Source organism: Columba livia, chromosome 3, assembly GCF_036013475.1.
Source record: "Columba livia isolate bColLiv1 breed racing homer chromosome 3, bColLiv1.pat.W.v2, whole genome shotgun sequence".
NCBI classification, from domain to species: domain Eukaryota; kingdom Metazoa; phylum Chordata; class Aves; order Columbiformes; family Columbidae; genus Columba; species Columba livia.
This window is the reverse complement of record NC_088604.1, coordinates 48,111,227-48,127,839: the sequence shown is the minus strand read 5'-3', so window position 1 is coordinate 48,127,839 and position 16,613 is coordinate 48,111,227. Positions and strand designations below refer to the sequence as shown.

The following is a 16,613-nucleotide window of genomic DNA, read 5'->3' as shown; positions in this document are numbered from 1 at the left end:
GAGAAGCCCACTACCCCCTTCCTAGACAGCAGGAGATCTTCAAACCTGAGGACAGAGCTATTCGGATGGACTGCACCAGTGGTTCCTTGGGGAGAGAAGACCGAGGAGCCCAGTAACATTTCAGGGCAGTAATCTCATTCTCTGATTGCCAGATAAGTTTTGATGGCTAAGATGTTTATAAAGATCCAGTCCTATAGCAGCAGTACACCATCTTAATTGCATTAGTTCTCCTTATCCTTGAGAGGCAGAGAATTCCCTTTAGATCATTTTCACAGATGAGGATACAAGACCTGCTGCAATTTCTCTGGAAAAATGTGGCAAGACGCCAGTACACCTGACCAGCCTACCACATCCTGCAGTTCACCCGAGCATCTGCAGCAGGAGGGAATAAGCAGAGCTTACTGGGAATGTGTGCAAGTCAGCCCTGCAGGGTACATGCAGTGAATAAGATGCAATTAGGACAAATGAATACTGCTCTTCACAGATGACCACCATTAGCAAGACAATGATGTGGGGTGGTAGGGGTGCCCCAGGCTCATTTGGGATGCAAAGCAGGCCTGATCTGTGAATGCACATCGCCATTTTTCCAGGGAGTCTGGATGGCAGGCAGCCTAGACAGAGCTGTCCTGCAGGGCATCCTCGAAATGGCCAAAAATGGCAATATATCACCAGATTCAAGAGAACCTGTGAAGCTTGCACCAAAATAGAGACACACAGTAACCTCTCCCTGGGGCACAGGCAATCTGTACATTGTGCCCTACCAAGTTTTAGACTTGCGCCTCACTATTGGAGCATCCCTCCTTGTCGTCTGAGTACAGGTCACAACCTTGATCACATTCTGGGAAAAAAACAATCCCTTTGACACAAATTCCAAGGCTGATTTTGACCTGACTTAGGTGAACTTCAGAGCTTTTGAATATTTATGCAAGTGTTCAAGTTGCCTTTTAAAACCACTGAACTGAAAAAGAGGGGAAAAAAAAAATCTCTATAGCACCTTAGTAGTGGGTATTTAATGAATTTGAGCATATGCACACGATACATAAACCTGAGGCAACCTTTCTTTAGACATTTCAATTTCCCTGGAAGTGTCCAATAAATAAATTAAAATAACTTTGAATTAAAACACTTTAAGTTATATTATCTCTACAAATTTTGAATGAAGGTCCATCAGCCTATCCACTTATTTTCGTTGTTTCAGTTTTATCAAAAGCTTTTGTTGCCAGGCGTCTGCTTTAGGCGTAATCTGTTTGACATAAAAGTAACCACAAAACTTTTGAATATCGCTACACGTTTTTTGTATATGAAGCAATACTTAGTAAGGGAAGTGCAATACATTTACTTTCTATTTTCAACAGACATGAAAAGGGGCTCTTGACCATACAGAAATACAGGAGTTTGATAAGGCCTGAATTATTAAAAAATCATCACTCTATTTGTCAAAACAAACATTTTAGACTTTAATTGCTGAAATGTATCTCGGTACATCCTGAACACTGGTTAGGAACTAACACAACTGAAAAAGGAAAGTTCCTCATGATTACTTTAAAAAAAGGGATCCAGTTGTCTCTCTTTTTCAAAGCCCTGGCTGGATGTAGCACGGACCAGTTCTCCAACCTGGAAACCTCTGTGTCATAAACTAGAAATGTTCTCATTGTCTGCTGTTTTACAGAAAATGCCTATAAATTTTTGGACAGCCTATAGCATAAAAGGACATAGTACTGTTATATATTTCCCAAGCTGGATATTAAATTCTATAGCAAAGTAACACTGCGTATTATCAGCTGAAAAAAATAAATAAATGAATACATGGAGTGATGAAATGACAAAGGAGACATCCTGGTTCAGTGTTTTCTTTCCTTTTCAGCAAACACAATGCAACTACTGGCTGTTAACTCCGGAGCTTCCAAAAAGAAGACCAAGATTTTAAAAAACACTATCTTTCAAGTTAAAGTCACAGGCAAATTTATTACCACTGGCTTCAGGAGAAATAGCGTTAGCCTGGAAGAAGTTCTTTGATAATCTTATTCAAGAATGCATAAGCCTCTGCCAGCCTTCAATGAAGGTAATTTACATCATTCCCCAGTTGTGTAAACACTTCTGCCCGTGCTTATCTCGGATAGTTGGGTGAGTTCAGCTGGACTAGTCAAATGTTAATTTGATGAGAGACCTACAGACCAGTTTATGGAACCAGACCTTTGTCCTTTTCAACTGTTCCACTTGTTCTCATACAAGGCACGATTTGTGAGGCAAGCCATGTCTTTAAAAGCAGTTTGTTATTTCTGTTTAAACGTTACGCGTCTCTTTGGGACCCTGGACACAGGGTGGAGATTTTGGATTGGATTTACCTTTTGAACGACAGAAAAGACAAAAACCAGAGTTTTCCTGTGGGTAATCCCTAAGTGGCCAAGGTTTGGTGAGGTCCTGGGTGATGGTGGGTCACGGCCGACCTCTAGTGGAAGCACCACAGCTCGGGGAGTCACCAAATGGGCAGGAACACTCGAGAAAAGCACACAAAAAGCACGAGTGAGAGCTGGGAGAACAAAGGCACGGACTCAGAACTGTGATGCTGGAAATACAAACATCAGCAGTTACTATAGGGAGGGGGAACAAGCTGGGCCTTTCTGCTGCTTGCTGTCAAGAGCAAAAATGCCCATAATCTTGTTTTTCTATGATGTAAAACAGTGATTTGTAATAAATGGAACTTCCTTCCATACTTTTATACTTTTAAGGACCTTTTTTTTTTTAGTATTGAGAAGTGCATTACAGTTACCAGGAAAAAGAGCTCCATCTCATCACCTGAGTTCTCAAGATCCTTAAGGTTATAGTTAATAACAAAGTGAGAAAACAGAAGCTGGAGCTGAGGTTTCAGCTCCTAAGTTGCAGTGCTGTGATGGGGCAAAGTGAATCCACTGTCCTTGTGGCAGGATTCTGCAAAAAACAGCCATAATCAGAGCAGCTGGAGAACATCAACACTTTAAGCAACATGACTGGTAAGATGACTGTAAGCAATGCTGTCAGTGCCCTTAGCTTTGCATCCACATAATGATGTAATTCCCCTTTCTTTTGTCCTGAAGTGGAAGTATGTCAGAGAATGGAATGCGAGGACGGGGGGGAGGGAACACGCATTGTATGGGTTTTTATTATTTTAATTTCTCTTTTAAGAAAGGGCTTTCTGTCAGACCCTGAAATACTAACAGCTGTTGCAGGTCAGGGCATGTCTACAGTCCTTGGAGGAGAGCTTTATCTTCTGGCATGGTAAGGACACCAGCTAACAAATCCTACTGCCTGGACAGAGTCCTGGCCCAGGGGTGTACAACATTCTTCTCACACATACACCTCCCAAATCTTCACATGCCACAAGAACTTCAAGTATGTTACTATTTCGGGGTTATCACTCCTCCGGTATCTGATTCTGGCATGATGCTGCTATTGCAAACTTCTGAAACAAGGGTGTAATGGGGATGGCTGAGTTCGGCCTAGTGTCAACGTTGAAGAGTCTGTTAGCAACATAGCATCCATTTTTAGAAGAATGGAAATGTTTTCTCCTCCTTCTTTTCCTCATCTCAGGCTTGCTCAAAGCTTTGAAGGATATCAGTATTCCTGCAACCCTGAAGAGCCAAAACTACCGAGTTCCTATAAGTTGTCAACTTCCTTTTTTCTCCCCCAGCTCTCTGACAGGTATATTTAACATGAGGGGTTTGGTTGGGTGGTTTCTGTCTTAGGCCAAGCCGTAACAAACAGCAGCACTTTTTTCTGTTAGTATTTTTACAAAAATTTTTGAAAGTCCAAATAAATGTCAGTTGATTCTCCTTTACCCAGTATTGGTGTTACCCGGTATTGGTACTGCTGATGCACACAAAGATCCTAATAGTTAAGTTACATTTTTCCTAAGTCCAGCAAAACTCTCAGGATTTAGTGGAACTACATGTAATCTAATTAATTATCTCATTGTTTCAGCAATAAAAGGCCATCTGCGTTTCTATTCCATGCTTCAATACAGCTTTGTTTTTACTGTCTTGTTTAATCATTTTGTTGTTTCATCTATGAAGCTCAGATCTAAATAGCAGATGAGTGAAGCTTATGATGGTAATATGATACTGTTCCTCAAACATTAGTTAACTAGATATTGAAGATGAAAGTGAGTTAGAGCACTTCTGAGTTGCTTTTTAATATCAATAAGAGTCCACTCCATGGTAAAATGAATGGCTCAGGCAACCTCTATAACACTGTAGGTCTTGCACCCTTCTCTGTACATTATTAGCCCACTGTATCCAAAATCATAGACCGTCCCTCTCTCTCCTGTCCTGCTTATATAAGAGAAATGTGGCCTGTTCAATGAGCTCTTTTTGGAGAGAGTAGTTTAACCCTCCTCTCCCTGTGCCTTAAAACCCGTACCACCATACTCCTAAGGCAGTGCTGCCATATCTCTCCACCATGGGACTTCTGTGGGCCTAAAGAGTGAAAAAGGACTGCACCAGCACAGCCAGTTATACCAGTCAGAGCTTAGTTAGACGGGTAACTGAGCCTTAAAGGCCCCTTATCTGTCCCAGGTAAATCTGCACTTTCCTTAGGACTGTTCTCAATCGTCACTGGCTGGGCAGTGCCACACCAGGCCAGGGCTGTGCCTTGGTTCCCTGTGCAGACCCATAGGTACATCCTTTGTGGTAGAGCTTTTCAGTGGAGAAAGCAGACAAGGAGGACAAGTCACAGCCCCTTTTCATTCCTCCACCCTGGCCAGCCCACTTTTCAATGGCAAGAAGGAGACAACACCCTGCCTAGTCCCCAGGAGAGAGGTGTTGTGCTTTTACAGGGACAATCCTGGGAGCTCCTACAGTTTCACGCCATTCCCACTCTGTCTGTAAAAGCAGGGGTTAAATCACAGGATTTAAGCACTCTGCAAGAGGAATGCTGCCTTGCTTGCTAAGTACCACTCATACTGGGTAATTCTACATAAACAACATCACTCCCTCCCTTCCTTTAAAAGGAAAAACAACTTGAAAATAAATACAAGGAGATTTTTTTCTAGAGATACTTCAGTATAAATCTTAATAGTTCTCTTTGCTTAGTTTCTCTAGAAACAGACCACACACAGAAATATTTTAAATTATATTCTTTCAGAGAGTTGGAAGGGTGAGTTTCAGGGTTTGGCATAACTGGATCAACATCCTAAATTCTCCACCAAGTCGATCCCACAAGTATCCTTTTGAACCATCTGTTTCTGCAAGGCCAGGGCACAACTAAGCCCAGAGGAGTGACCGCTGCACACTCAGGGCTCCACACTCCTGAATTTGGACACCAGATTTCCAAGATTCTTGCTCATTTTAAAAGCCACACTCTAAATTTCTCAAGCATACAAACCAAGGATGGCAGCATTTGCACTGTTGACCTTTCTCAAAGAATATACATCAACAAATGCATTATTTGCAGGACTTGTGGTTTTAAAAGAAAGCTGATAATTTCTCACCATTCCCTCTTAATACTCTTGAACAGGGAAAAACTTCAATATTAAACATATCTGAATTCTTGTCAAAAGCACTTCTTAATTTGACCCAGTTGTTTTGGACCACATCACAACATTTCTCATCAGCCACATTTATTCTGTGGGAAATAGGCAAATGCTGGAGAACATGGAGATAAAAACATATCTGTTGTTAGTCACTTGGAAAGCATACAAACTATTCAGTTGCAAATAATGTAATAAAATACAAAAGAGAAAAAATAAACTGTATTTATCCCTTGTGTATCATTCCAGAAGTTTGGGCACTGTCAATGACTTGTAGCATTCATATAACAAAATCATTAAAGAAACCAGATAAAATAAGGAAGTATTCAGATTTGTCTTCAAAAGGTGACACTTAAACATACAAATACTCCTCAAGTCTATGGACTATTCATGGAGATGACTCAGTCCCTAGTGTCCTGCTCTATCAAAACATCATCACAGTAATAATACAGAAAAAATGTCTCTGCAAGATTCCTCCTTCTCATCCTGGATCTCCTCAAATTCAAGCAGCCCAACACTGCACCCAGAGAGCTCATTATTCCACTTATCTAAATTCAGCTTTATCATTGTAGTATTTCATTTCTAGTAAAATCAATCTGCTAAAAGAATTGAAAGTCATATGTACGCAGTCTAGTTCATTAGCTACAAACCTTTAGATTTCTTTTACATTGGATTTGATCTTCCCTGGTTTACTTTCTTATCCCAGACTTGATTGTTTCATAATTATAGTTCGCTATTCAAAAAATGCTCGTCTTACCTGGAGAACCATGAATGCCCTTCAGAGAGCAGAGGTGACACACCAGCCACTGGGTGTAAATCATCAGATCTTCCTGTGTCACGACGTTCACTGGATCTTTATTTCCTGTCAGGAAACTTTCCCCTGCTGCTGAAAGTCTTGCAGCCCTCTGAACTGCATTGTTGTATTCCTCTATTATGTGACTAACTTTTTTCTGTTTATAAATATATAAAAGAGACACTGCCATTTTTGCATTCTGCATATTGTTCCCTTATTAGCAAGAAGACCATTGATTTCCTACTGCATGAGGAATCCTAGTTTGAGAGTAATCTCAAAGGTTTATTTCCTTCCTAAATGCTTACAAATGGTACTTCCAACCCAAAGAGGATCAGGGAATTTCAGTCCAAATAGTGAATCTCCCGGAGCAGCTTATACTGACCATAAGCAGACAGCTGAGAGTGAATGTCCAGAGACAAATGACCCTTACTGTTACACTAGCTTTTTATTTGGCTGCCAAAGAACCCCAAACATTGCTAACACTATGTTTATCATGGCCAGCTACTGTGCTAGATCCTAGGATTTGGCTCCTACCTGATAGAGAGGACAAAGCTGTTCAATGACACTGCTGTGCATACAAAACCTCTTCCATCTAAGCATGTGCAAATATTTACTCTTGACTAGCTGGGCAATCCTGTCTGTAAAAAACTTGAATAAATTCAGAAATAACCAGTAAATCCAACATTTGTAAACAACAACAGCTTAACATTATAGGATACTTAAGCAATATGTAGATCATCATTAGCATCAGAGAATAACACCAAAGCAACAGCTAATCAGTCACGGTGCTGTTGTATTTGCCCATGAAGGGTACTTCCCCTAAGTTGTCCCAGTGGAAGTATTATTGCAAGAATGAAAAAAAGCAGTTAATACAAGGAAAATGTCAGAATTCAGTCCACTGGACTTAGAAATTTGAACTGCACTTTAAAAATCCAAATGAAGACAGCCCATGACACAGGTGTACTAGAACAGCACAAGAGCATCTGGAAATGAGGAGAACCTTGTCCCAGCCCATCTGACCTGGCTTAGATTTCTGTCCTTTAATGAAACTGAAAATGAGCACATTTTCACATCATACCAGGAAACTGCAAGCGCTAACATTTTCGTGTCTGTTTTCAGGGAGGAGTTTCATACTGTTTTCCTTCCCAAATGTGCACAGTGCAGCCTGCTGGGCCAGAGGAGCTCCATGATCTTCCCCTGCCTGGCGCAGCAGCAGAGGCAAGTTTGCTGCTGTGTGCTCCCTTCTCCAGCAGCTCTCTAACTCCCTCTGCATGACATCGGACTGAATAACAAGAGGTTTTGCTTCTGCCACTTGCAAACGGACCACATGTTGAATAGATCTATTTTCCTGGCTATTAAAAAAAAAAAAAAATACAGAAAAATGTGCAGGCTTTGAATTTAATTGGGAGTTGTCACATACACAAACACTGCAGAGCCAAGTCCACATTGTTATTCAAATAAAAGAAAGGTTATGCTGTTTTACTGCTGTGCAAACAACATTATAACCATTCACACTCTGTCTTTACAGACTGTCCTTCATTCCAAAACACGTATCACTTCCTCCAATTTTAATTTTCAGTTACTACTTGGTAAAGAGCAAAGAGGTTTTTTTTAAGCCAGTGTATGTTATGGCTACCTACCTGTAAGTCTTTCTTCAGTATTACCTCCCTTTCTTTTCTAAAATAAGACAGATCCTTTGGAATTCGAACAGAACTACAGAAAAAAAATGCTTAAAAGGATATTACATATAAGCTCATATAAACTAAACATTTGCCAGGCCCAACACAACTCAGATGGTGAAGTTAACAGTAAGCAAGTTGAATGGAATAAATGGTATGAAATATTTAATGGGATGAAAACTTTAATATATGAAGCAGCAGAATTTATTTCATTAGCATACTTTTTTGGTAAAAAGTTTTTTCTTCTACCTCGATGTTCTAGTCAAAGCCCTTAAAAAAGTCCATCTGGATGCCTGTCAGTTCTATGGGCACATATTTCAACCAACAATTTTGCGGTGGAACTCCTTGACAAGCATCCTTTGCAATTTAGACAACTTCCTTCTTAATGTGCCTGTATCACAGGAGGGGCTGAGAAAACCTCTGCACAAGAGCTATTTTTTAATTATCATGTATTCATATACTTAAAGCAAGCATATATTACAAATATTTTATTTAAATTAATAAAATGAATGCATGCGAATTAAAAACATAGGTGAAAATCAAACCATAAAAAAAAAAGTGCTCCAGTGTCTTGTCCAAAAGTGATACATGAGAAATTCTACTGGAATACTTTAGAGCCCTAAAGAGGTATGACTGGGAGGGGTTTTGTGATCATTTACCACTTCCACTGCTCTAAGGCAGGGAAAAGTAAATCTATTCCCTAAAGGCATTTGTGTATCTTCTTAAGGAAGTCAAATCAAGGATAGCAAGCAACCTCCTAGTCCAGATATCAGTGTTTAATTCACACAATTGTTGAAAGGTTTGAATTTTAGCTCATTATTTTCTATCCTGTTTGTAAGTGCAAACAGAAGCTTATTCCCTTCATCTTTATTGCAATTTCCCAACTGTCTGAAGAATTATAGCCTAGAGAAAGTGGAGTGGAGACAGTCCAGTTCCTTTCCTTTTTGCCTCAATTGTCCTAGTCAAGTGTTCTTGACCTCTGTTTCTCTCCAGATATTATCCAGGTGGTCTACAGCTTCCTTGAAGCATAATGCCAAACCTGGATATATTGTCATAGTGTGCATTTCATCATTGCTGAGGAAAGTAAGAGCAGCTGTCTTAACCTCATGAAGTTCAACAAGGCCAAGTGGAAGGTCCTTCACATGGGTTGGGGCAATCTCAAGCACAAATACAGGCTGGGCAGAGAATGGATTGAGAACAGCCCTGAGGAGAAGGACTTGGGGGTGTTGGTTGATGAGAAGCCAAACATGACCCAGCACTGTGCACTTGTGGCCCAGAAAGCCAACTGCATCCTGGGCTGCATCAAAAGCAGCGTGACCAGCAGGTCAAGGGAGGTGATTCTCCCCCTGTACTCCACTCTTGAGATACCCCACCCAGAGTACTGCATTCAGCTCTGGGGCACCCAACATAAGAGAAGCATGAATGTCTTGGACTGAATCCAGAATAGGGCCACAAAGATGATCAGAGGGCTGGAGCACCTCTCCTATGAAGACAGGGCTGACAGAGTTGGGGTTTCTCAGCCTGGGGAAGAGAAGGGCCCAGGGAGACCTTTTTGTAGCCTTCCAGTACTTAAAGGAGGCCTACAAGAAAGCTGGAGAGGGACTTTTTACAAGGGCATGTAGTGACAGGACAACAGGTAATGGCTTTAAACTGAAAGAAGGTAGATTCAGATTAGATATATGGAATTCTTCCCCATTAGGGTGGTGAGGCACTGGAACAGGCTGCCCAGAGAAGCTGTGGATGCCCCATCCCTGGAAGTGTTCAAGGTCAGGTTGGATGGGGCTTTGAGCAACCTGGTCTAGTGGAAGGTGTCCCTGCCCATGACAGGGGGGTTGGAACTAGATGATCTTTGAGGTCCCTTCCAGCGTGAAGCATTCCATGATTCTATATGTAGCCATTCTGTTTAGACACCACAGCATTAGGTTTGAAGCTCCTTTCTGTTCATGGTAAGAAGAAAATACTTGACATGCTAGGGAGATTTAAAGTTCTGTTTGTAATACACACCTGAAATTCATTTAGTTTATGTTTTGACATTCTCTTCCACTTCATCCATAATTCTGTGGTAGACATGCAATGAAAAATCCACTATTCCTGGCTCCTAAGTATATATTCAGGTTTCCAAATCGGACAACTTTATAGACATGATTTTTGTATCATGACCAAAAAAAAACACCCAAAAAGACACCCAATGCATTGCTATAAATCTCACTCTCCCTGATTTCCCAGGAAATTCTTGTTACCTGTATGCCCTATTTGTTGTTCCCCGAAGTATCTTCTTGTCTTCTATTTCTGCCTTCAGCTCTGCCAGCTGTGCTGCTAGTTCTTGTTCCAGCTGTTGGACCTTCTCAGTAGAAGAGATCTGATACACTTCATCCATTTTGCCTATTTCAGTTTGGCAGATCAAAAGAAAAAGCAGTTGAGAAGAAGCTCCTTTCGCAAGAGTAACTTTTGAACTCTGGACCTGGAAAACTGGCAATGTAAAAAGCACAAATTCCCACTCCTATATACACAATATCTGGGGTATAGCGACTTCATTAAAGAACTGTTTATTCAGCATCTCCTTTAACAAGAAGACTTCTAATATCAGGAACAGAACTGAATGAAAACTGTTTTTCTGATTTTGATAGCCAGTCTGAGGAAAATAGGAGAAAAACTGTTTGGGGCCAAAAATGTTCAAGTATCTTCCTACATTCCACTAACAAATGCCGTCTCCTCCCTCCTCCCAGTTTATTAAGGAGAATTCAGAAAGTTTAGGTAATTAAACATTAAATTTGATGTGCTGAATAATACATTTTTACGAAAGAAGAATTGAAACTTTTTGCTTTCATTTTTTCTGAAACAAAATATGCTGACATTCAAAATCTATTTTTTCCCCATTTCTCCCACCTGAAACTACTACTTGAAGTTGTCCAGAATAAAAGGAATGAAACAACTTGCAAGGAATTCCACTTTTGACAAATCTACTGTCTACAAATAATCCAAATGTACTCAGTTCTAATGAGAAACACTTGCTTTGTGAGAATTGCAGCCATGCTTTCTGACCAACATCTGGAATTACAGTATTCTATGCACTTGTCAGTGAGGGGCATAATAAATTAGAAAACAAAAAAAGAGAAAAAAGTAAATTGTCTTTTTAAGGGAAGAAGCCAGTCATTGCAGAAAGATTTGGTGTTTCTTTCTTGGAAGAAAAGGGGAAGAACAGGCTAGTTCATTTGTAATCAATCACAGAACAACCATCTGTAGCATCTATTTCTCAGTGGTTTGCAGAATCTGTTTGGCTGCTTTGGGCACATAGTTTCTCCTTTTTTCTTCCATAAGGGAACACTGAATGATAACAGCTGTTGGGCCAGTCACAGGTTTGACTTGGCAAACACAGGTTATGGTCAAGAGGCTGAATACAGCAGTGTAGGATGTACCTTTTGGGGGCCCATCTTGGTTCATGGTATCCTAAGGCATTGGACAAATCCCTGTCTCTTCTTAGGGGATTTGCCTTGCTGATAATAAGAGCTGCAAACTACACAGCTGTGGGAAGGAACTGAAGAATTCAAATCTCTGCACCTGAATTTCACATCTGAGAGAAGAGGAAATTCAAGTAAAAAGGAGACAAAGAAACATCAGGGGACTAAAATGAGGAAGTGCTATGTAAAAAAAAAGACTAAAAGATTTCACTGAATCCAGCCAGGGATCTGGGTGAAATTGATGAGAAGCAGCCACCATATTCACACACTACATGCCTTTGTGAGAGCTTGAACTAACAACATAAGGCATGAAAACTGATACAATAAGCATAATATAAACAAGGTACAAGCACACCTTGGCAACAGGATATGAGTCGCTTCGGAAAGACTGAATTTATGGCAAAGGTGATTGGATAGCCTGGTATTTTACTGAATTTATATTTATGAATGGCTAGCACCATTCAAAGGTCAAAGGGAATCTATGTTTTACTTATTTGGGGAATGAAGATAAAAATTTTTACTAAATTAGTACAAATTAAAAAAAATCTGCCGTACTCAACAAATGCCTTCAATTGGTTACTGAACCTAGGTGATATTTCACACAGTTTTGGTAAGTGGTAAGAATATTAGAGAAGTGATCATAATTTGGGTTAGAATGGAGAACAAGACTGGACTTGGATATAAATGTTAAAATCCAGAAGGGTTTTAATTTAGAGAAACTGATTAATTAGAAAAAATATTTAAATATTGGGGAAGCTGGAGAATCTTTAAATCAATGGTAAAAAGCTAACTGGAAGTTGCCCTCAAAATAAAAGCAAGGGAAAGAGGTTGGAAGCAAGGATAGTGGAGCTGATAAAAAAGCCATCAAGAGCTGGCAGAGAACAACGGGAAATTAAAACCAAATAAAAATCAGAGAGCTGGGAAGCCCAGAACTAAAGCAAGAAATACCAGCTAAATTAACAACATAACAAAATAAAGAGCAAGAAGTTCTTCAGCTATATAAATAAGAAAGAACCAAGAGAAATGATGCCACTATGCAGGCAGTGGAGTTAAGATTAAAATAACTCAGATATGGCTGTAAAACTAATGGCAATTACTTAGCGCCGCTTTTTGAGAACATGGAAGTGAAGTTAGGGTAGCAGAGTGATGCAGTGGGATTATAAATTACCATTTCTGGGTATAAAGCAAAACTTTTGGCAAAATAGTAAAGCTGTCCATAAATAAATTCAGCTTGCAAAAAGAAGTCATCATAAGTATCAGCAGAATAAAATCCTATAGTAGTCTGTGTCTTCCTGCACCACACAGCACTAAGACTTTAATTTCCTAGTTTCAGATCAGTGAGACCACTCATGACAGGGAAGTTAAGGTAAGCATGTTCTCAGGACAGGCATCCACGTTTAGACCAACGCATGAGAAGAAAACATGAAAACAGGAGGAAAAATGGTTGAATGCACTGCACAGGATTCCCAGGTCATCAGCAGCCCAGGACACAGCCAGTATTTCTGAAGACTTTGAAGAGCTAACTCAGGATCCCCAGAAATCAGAGAAAAGAGCTCCACATTTCCTCAGAATTTATCTGGCCAAACTCTGTGTACAGTATAACTATCTTCATTTAAGCTCACCACTCACCCCAGACTCCCTTCATAGTCAGCAGAGAGAACCAGGCATTTGGGATAAGATTCATCTGACCTGTTTCAGCTGTTACTTCAGGGTAACACTTCCAGAAACGCTTGCTTGTCTCTGCTGATGGAAGAGACTATGGGACCCACACAGGGAGCCCGTGGAGACCTTCAGGTAAGTACCAGAGCCACAACTCAAGCCACTTGCAGAAGCTTCAACAGGCCCCAGCAGGGGATGCAGAAGAGGCGGCCTTGCCCACTTCAGTACAGGCAAGCCAAGGAAAACAGAAAATGCTTCATCAGAAATAGGAGCATATATTCTATTATCCTCACTTCCTTATTTTTTTCTGCCATAAAAATCATTGTGTGTTTGTACAGTATTCTTATTCTGGGAATGTCTTTCAGTCCACATAAACATCTGCACTTAGTTACGTTAGCCAGTATCCAAGTCCCAGTGAGATCCTGCCCTGATTATTTTGCTTCGAGTGTTTTTGCCAGCTTCTATTCCCAGAACACACTGGGTTTACAGCTATGTCCAACCTCCAGCTTTGCTGGTTAGAAGATTCTAACACACATGCTCAAACTGAATGCCTTTTGTACTTGGACAAAATCTTCCCAGAAGGCTTGAGTAACCAGCCATTAATTTGTGCTAGCACATTTCATTAGCAGCAGGAAAGTGAACTATTGTATGATACAATTTGCTTGTCTGTATTTTTAATTATACTGTTTGACCTACATTTTTTGTCCAATTTTCTTTATGTCTAGCCATGAAATATGACCCTAGATCCAAATACTAACAAAATCTGTTGTGGCAATTTTGCATAACTCAGCCTAAAAGAACTCAGATTTTGAGTAAATAAACCAATTAGTCTTTTTTTGGATCACTGTGTGGTTTTGCCTGCTGCTCCTTATAGCTAGGTTAAAAACATTCATTAAAAAAAAAACTCAAACCAAAACAAAAAACAGTTTCATTTGAGAAGACAAACGAAAACATGCAAGATATAAATCAAAACAAGAATCTGTAAAAGAGTAGAGCAAGCACTTATTAAGCCAAAACATATTGTCCTTGTGAAGAAGCCTGCTCTGACCACTGTGCTTTCTCCAAATGTAAGCTTATGGAGTTCCAGGCCAGAACGTTTTTGGACCGTAAGACATGAGGCATTCAGACCCCAGCAAAACTCCCTGCGATCTGCGTGCCCAGTTCTCACGGAGCTGAACCTTGCCAACACTCATGCACAAGCTCAACTTCACCACTGTGGGCTCTGCAGAATTATTCTTTGCTGCATATTTCTTTGAACACTTGCCTTATGTGGTTGACAATTGCCTCAAACTGTGAATATGCCAATAAATAAATACATAAGTTGATCTCCTACTCCACCTTTCACACTGAGATACAATCCGAAAACAAATTTTACGCATTTCTTCAAGCAAGAAAGCTTGTTTGGGATACTCTGCCTTTGTATCTCATTTGACTCTCTCAGCCCATGCTGAAGTGCAGCTGCTTTGCTTTAGTGTGTGAAAACACATGCCTTAGAGAAATAAAAGCTCCAGAAAAAAAAAAAAAAAAGGCAGCACAATTATTAAAAGACAATGAAATCTTCCTAGTTGAAATACAAGCGATGTACCCTGGTCAACTAATGGAAGTTTGCATTCTCCCCTCTCAAATCCCAGCTCCTGGCTCTGAGCAAGACAGCTTCTCCAGCTCCCCATGCCCTTCCCAAGCAGGCAGAGATGTACAATGCCTGGCTGCCGATAGGACCAGGACCAGCCTTCTCCCTCTCCTTCCAGCCACTTGCCCCACAGAAAGGCAAACAGAGCAGTTTTATTCTGGGACTGGCCAGCCCCTGTCAGCACACACATTTTGAAGACTGACTATTCAACGCTTCCTTTGGTATAAGTGCTGCCCCATCCAGTACCTGGTTGACCAACCCAAAGCTGCTGGCCTCCACAGCAGTCCCTTGTCCAAGAGAGGAGCTGAGCTTCTCCTTCCCCAGTTCTGGCACCAAAATGCCCCCCTCTACCCAGGTTTCTATAGTCAACAAAAATATTGTGTCAAGGCACAGAGGGAGCAGGTGACTGATGTGTCAGTTCCCTGCTCAGACAGGCCCAGCTGTCCCCATAGCAACCCCAAGCTGCAGGAGCTGTGACGGCCTCTTGGCCCCCAGCTGCAAGGCCAGGGCATTTCTTACTCTGACTCCTGCCCCTGCACAAAGCTGTTCTATCTGGTTTTAAGCACCTGGGGCAAATTGCTGGCAATTTTCTCTCTCAATCCAACATCTGATGACTTTTGTCTGGGGCTGGACCTCCAGATGAAATATAATGCTTTAGGCTCCTTAGGGCTTGGTATGGCCCTTCTCGCTTGCTCTCTTGGTTAGTGAGCTTCAGAGATTATTTAACTATCCCTAGGAACAGCAAAGGCTTATCTCGTGGCAGCAGAATACCTACAATCTGAAAATGTTAATAGCAGAAATACTTGTTTTTTGCCTCTGCTGTCAGCAATTCCAGTGTCCAGAAATGCACAAACCCACCCCAGAAATGCTATCTACACCAGGAAAATACCATGTTTAGTACAGTTTAAGTGTTTTGAAGCATACAACTTGCTTTTCTAAGCCAGAGGTAATCCATAAGTAAGATGGATGTCTATACAGTTTAACAAAGTAGAGGAAATCCATCTCTGAAAATTAGCTGAACAAACCAGTCTTCCACAGTCCTGATAAAGATGTTTAGGGCCTATAAACTCCCCCATCACCCCTAAAAGCCCACATGTACAACTCCTGTCAAAGATCATAACAATCTATTCTACATTTAAATTAATTGTCTGAAATTTTTCCTAATCCTTTGTCTTGAAGGTGGCAGAACAAAGCTTACTGATGCAAATCCTTTCCATTAGGACCATATATCATTACTAGCTTTTATTCAAAACACTTGAAAACAGAGCATGACTATAATTTTCATTCTTACCTGCACAGGGGCTTGAGAAAACACTGCGTTCTCTTTATATCAGAGACCTGCAGCAGAACTGTTACTGTCACTGTTAAGTCTTTCACCATATGTATCTAGCAGGGGCTGGAAAAGAGCAGACTCACCATTGCTTAAGGACCCATCTTACATTTGTATGGGTATGGAAAACTGCTGTACACATGAAAACTGCTCTGGTAGAAGAGATCACAAATTCCACAACACACTGATAGGCAGTTCAAGGTCTCCTCTATAACAGCTCAATTATTTTATACTGTGCTAGATGCATGTTCTGTTGATGAGAAGACCCAGGCTTTTGGTAGTGGCCCCTTCCTTGCACTTATCAAGAACGCTCTCACATTGTCACGGTTTAACCAAGTCATGGGTTGTGCTTCCAATCCCTAGCTATCCCTCACACTGCCAATAAAGCTTATAGAGTAACAACATTAATAATTAAAATTTATATAAATAAGAGACAATACCTCTTCCTCTGCCTCATTTGTAATGATTTGAATCTTCAGTTATTAGAGAAAAGGAAAGTCACTGGTTTTATTTTAACAGAAGCATTAGCCCAAGTCATTCTGGAAACACAAGCTTTAAGTA

General features: G+C 40.6%; 1 protein-coding gene across 4 annotated transcripts in view; it reads right to left on the bottom strand.

Moving 5' to 3' along the window:
• The window catches only part of CCDC162 (coiled-coil domain containing 162), a 93,405-nt gene extending 77,026 nt beyond the window's left edge, over positions 1–16,379 (bottom strand). For all 4 annotated transcript variants that reach the window (XR_010471873.1, XR_010471871.1, XM_065059682.1 and 1 more), the window contains exons 1-2: positions 14,969–16,379; positions 2,346–10,357 (exon numbers count right to left, since the gene is read on the bottom strand). The gene's annotated coding sequence lies outside the window, so the exon portion shown is untranslated. The remainder of the gene's footprint in view (positions 1–2,345; positions 10,358–14,968) is intronic.
• Positions 16,380–16,613: the final 234 nt, after the last annotated feature.